The sequence below is a fragment of the Panulirus ornatus genome, chromosome 14, assembly GCF_036320965.1.
Source record: "Panulirus ornatus isolate Po-2019 chromosome 14, ASM3632096v1, whole genome shotgun sequence".
Lineage (NCBI taxonomy): Eukaryota > Metazoa > Arthropoda > Malacostraca > Decapoda > Palinuridae > Panulirus > Panulirus ornatus.
The window spans coordinates 64,436,070-64,441,260 of NC_092237.1; the positions used below are offsets into that span (position 1 = coordinate 64,436,070).

Below are 5,191 nucleotides of genomic sequence, written 5' to 3' on the forward strand. Positions count from 1 at the left end.
ACAGGTGTAATAAAGCAATATACCCTCTAATTACTTCGTAGCGGGCGCATGATAACACGGGCCATGAGAAAACAATCATCCACCAGTACTGAATAATAAGCCAGTCAGATGAGCTTGACGTGCTTACCACAACGTCACAGTGGCCCGGGGCGCGACCAACACACCAACCAGAGTTCAGTATCTCTGGGAGACGTACGAGATTAATCATGTTCTCAGATACAAGAGTTTGTGTGTTATTTAATACAAGAATGATGGCGTCCCCTTGATTAACGATAGTGTCTGAGAGAAAATTATCGCCAACGTGAATAAGAATATCTCCTGGAAAGCTAGGATCTTTCCTGAGTTTCATACCAGAAAAAAAAAATTACATCAGGATATCTTTTCAGCACGTTATGATTTGAAAGGAGACAAACCTGCATAAACGCATAAACAATATTGGAGAAAAACTATTGACTGAAAAATATAAAGCTAGTAAACGGAACCATGCAGAATAAATGCCAGGACAATAATAAAGTCCCGAATTAAGCACCTCTCTCCCAATTTGTTAATGTGTCTATGTCGAATTAAGTAGACCAGCGAGGTGACTATTACAGATTACACCACAGCCTTGCGCGTCGGCATGACGGTCTTGGGAATATGAGGCGGGTATATAATTACCAAAGGAAAATAACAAAGGACCTCATCTCAATCTCAGTAGGACCGGCGTTATTCATGCCAGTGAGATGCATCACCCTAGGGGAATGGAGACGTAATCGCTCCCACAATTTTGCATCCTTCAGTAATGTTTTGATGCAAGACATGAAAATTATCGTACTTTTGTAAAGTGCTTCAAAACATATCATAAAATGATGCGAGTATGCTTCGAATTACACCTAATATACCATTAATACGTGTTTCTGGTGCCACACGGATTTTCAGACGCTCGCAAACACATCTGTATACATTAATACATGCATGCATATTGACAGGTAAACAAACACCAATATCATTCACAGTAAAAAAAACACAATGATAAACAAGAACACAAATACAGGCACACAAATATGAACGCAATCTGATGAACATACTACCTAAAAACTCACATACACATGACATTATATTTGAGATCACAAACCCAAAAATACGTCCAAGATATCTGAAGAATTAGTAGCTTAATAAGAGGATGATTACACTGTGGCTCCTTACCCTGGACATGGTCGTCTTCACAAGCCTTCAGCACGACCAGCCAATACCTCGGCATTGCCACCCTGGCCTGCAATTTGTAGGTCACTTGGTCTCCACATAATTTCGTGTATTTATCACAAAACTAAGTCACTTATACTCTCTAACACTTGATATAACTCATGTACACACACACACACACACACACACACACATATATATATATATATATATATATATATATATATATATATATATATATATATATATATATATATATATATTATTTTGCTTTGTCGCTGTCTCCCGCGTTTGCGAGGTAGCGCAAGGAAACAGAAGAAAAAATGGCCCAACCCACCCACATACACGTCCACACAAGCAAATATACATACCTATACATCTCAACGTATACATATATATACACACACAGACATATACATATATACACATGTACATAATTCATAATGTCTGCCTTTATTCATTCCCATCCCCACACCGCCACACATGAAATAACAACCCCCTCCCCCCTTATATGCGCGAGGTAGCGCAAGGAAAAGACAACAAAGGCCACATTCGTTCACACTCAGTCTCTAGCTGTCATGTAATAATGCACCGAAACCACAGCTCCCTTTCCACATCCAGGCCCCACAGAACTTTCCATGGTTTACCGAGACGCTTCACATGCCCTGGTTCAATCCATTGACAGCACGTCGACCCCGGTATGCCACATCGTTCCAATTCACTCTATTCCTTGCACGCCTTTCACCCTCCTGCATGTTCAGGCACCGATCACACAAAATCTTTTTCACTCCATCTTTCCACCTCCAATTTGGTCTCCTACTTCTCCTCATTCCCTCCACCTCTGACACATATATCCTCTTGGTCAATCTTTCCTTACTCATTCTCTCCATGTGACCAAACCATTTCAAAACACTCTTCTGCTCTCTTATCCACACTCTTTTTATTACCATACATCTCTCTTGCCCTATTATTACTTACTCGATTAAACCACCTCACACCACATATTGTCCTCAAACAACTCATTTCTAGCACATCCAACCTCCTCCGCACAACTCTATCTATAGCCCACGCCTCACAACCATATAACATTGTTGGAGCCACTATTCCTTCAAACATACACATTTTTGCTTTCCAAGATAATGTTCTTGCCTTCCACACATTCTTCAACGCTCCCAGAACTTTAGCCCCCTCCCGCACCCTATGATTCACGTCCGCTTTTATGGTTCCATCCGCTGCCAAATCCACTCCCAGATATCTAAAATATTTCACTTCCTCCAGTTTTTCTCCATTCAAACTTACCTCCCAGTTGACTAGTCCTTCAACCCTACTGTACCTAATAACCTTGCTCTTATTCATATTTACTCTCAGCTTTCTTGTTTCACACACTTTACCAAACTCAGTCACCAGCTTCTGCAGTTTCTCACATGAATCAGCCACCAGCGCTGTATCATCAGCGAACAACAACTGACTCACTTCCCAAGCTCTCTCATCCACAACAGACTGCATACTTGCCACTCTTTCCAAAACTCTTGCATTCACCTCCCTAACAACCCCATCCATATACAAATTAAACAACCATGGAGACATCACACACCCCTGCCACAAACCTACATTCACTGAGAACCAATCACTTTCCTCTCTTCCTACACGTACACATGCCTTACATCCTCGATAAAAACTTTTCACTGCTTCTAACAACTTGCCTCCCACACCATATATTCTTAATACCTTCCACAGAGCATCTCTATCAACTCTATCATATACCTTCTCCAGATCCATAAATGCTACATAAAAATCCATTTGTTTTTCCAAGTATTTCTCACATACATAGTTCAAACACCTGATCCACACATCCTCTACCACTTCTGAAACCACACTGCTCTTCCCCAATCTGATGCTCTGTACATGCCTTCGCCCTCTCAATTAATACCCTCCCATATAATTTCCCAGGAATATTCAGCAAACTTATACCTCTGTAATTTGAGCACTCACTTTTATCCCCTTTGCCTTTGTACAATGGCAGTATGCAAGCATTCCGCCAACCCTCAGGCACCTCACCATGAATCATACATACATTAAATAGCCTTACCAACCAGTCAACAATACAGTCACCCCCTTTTTTAATAAATTCCACTGCAATACCATGCAAAATCCGCCGCCTTGCCGGCTTTCATCTTCCGCAAAGCTTTTACTACCTCTTCTATGTTTACCAAATCATTCTCCCTAACCCTCTCACTTGGCACACCACCTCGACCTAACCTAACCTAACCTAGCCTAGCCTAACCTAACCCAACCTAACCTAACCTAACCTAACAACAAGCGAGAGCGGCGGCACGGCGGCGGCCAACCCTCCTCCCTCACCGCGCGCATACCACACACACCGAGCCAGCCAGACAGACAGTCACCTTCTCACTCTCGCTTTCGATGACGTGCGGCCGACCCACCTCCCTCCCTTCCTCACACACGGTGGTGGTGGTGAACATCAGTGGGCTATTATCGATCGACTCACATCGCGTCCACGGAGTTTGACATCACCTACTAGATTGCCGGTTGTTGTTTTAGTAAGTAGTGCGCGAGCGAGGGAACGGGCGGGTGGCAGCGGAGGGGGAAAAGGCCGGACCACCCCCCCCCCCTCCCGCGCGCTCTCGCATTCCATACTACACACAAACACACCCAGCCAGCCTCCTCCTCCTCACTCTCTTTCGATGCCGCGTAGGAGGTCCAGTTACAGTGGCGAAATACACAACTCTTAATCTATGTGTCGACTAAGTTGGGGTTTTTGCCATCAATAGGCGTGACAAATCCCCTAACCTTTCTCTGAGTTAAACCTAACCTAAGCAAGAGAGCGGCGGCGGCGGCCGACCCTCCTCCCTCCCCGAGCGCATACCACACACACACACCGAGACAGCCAGCCAGCCACCTCCTCCTCACACTCGCTTTCGATGACACGCGGCCGACCTACCTCCCTCCCTTCCTCACACACGGTGGTGATGGTGAACATCAGTGGACCATTATCGATCGACCCACATTGCATTCGCGGAGTTTGACATCACTCACTAGATTGTCGGTTTAGTAACGTCGTACACGAGCGAGGGAGCGGGAGGGTGACGGCGGAGGAGGAGGAGGAAGGCTGACCCCCTACCTCCCGCGCGCTCTCGCATTCCATACCACACACAAACACACACACCCAGCCAGCCTCCTCCTCCTCCTCACTCTCACTTTCGATGCCGGCGTAGGAGGTCCAGTTACGGTGGCGAAATACACAACTCTTAATCTACCTCCCGCGCGCTCTCGCATTCCATACCACACACAAACACACCCAGCCAGCCGCCTCCTCCTCCTCCTCACTCTCACTTTCGGTGTCGGCGTAGGAGGTCCAGTTACGGTGGCGAAATACACAACTCTTATTCTATATGTCTACTATGTAGGGGCTTTTGCCATCGATTGGCGTGACAAATCCCCTAACCTTTTTCCGGGTTAAACCTTAGTGGATCGCAGTGAGGAATCTGCTCTGCCACTCACGGCACCCAGGCTGGTACGTAAGTTGTATGCAAACGGTTCGATACAGCACATCAGGGTTTGGTTGATCCGTATTTGGGATGGGTTAGAGCAGCAACTGTAGCTCTCAACTCTACCCAATTTCCCCCCTTTGCTGCTGCTGCGGCATTGGGGTAGAACACTAATAAGACCTACGAATCGCACGCGCAAAGTCAAGCGACATGACGCATGTACTAGCCAAGGCAGAAGCTCAGGTCCCCCCTTACCGTCTCATCATCCTCTCAATCAATACCCTCAATCAATACCCAATATTTGTTGTAATGTATTGATTTTCACCATGAAACTGCTGGAACACTTTTGGAAAATAATATATATGTTCATTTTGTATAATGATACAAAGTAGTCTACCAATATTCTAAATCTGAGTTATTTACGTGGGTGTTCATTGTAAGATGTGCCTTCAAGAATCATAATTCAACAAAAAGCAGCAGATATATTTCTTTATTTATTA

At 44.9% G+C, this 5,191-nt stretch overlaps 1 long non-coding RNA gene across 1 annotated transcript; it reads right to left on the minus strand.

Moving 5' to 3' along the window:
- Positions 1-1,989: 1,989 nt before the first annotated feature.
- Positions 1,990-4,934, minus strand: LOC139753106 (uncharacterized). Its single transcript, XR_011713649.1, has 2 exons — positions 3,482-4,934; positions 1,990-3,436 (listed from the first exon to the last, which is right to left on the minus strand). It is a non-coding gene; the product is annotated as an uncharacterized lncRNA (long non-coding RNA).
- Positions 4,935-5,191: the final 257 nt, after the last annotated feature.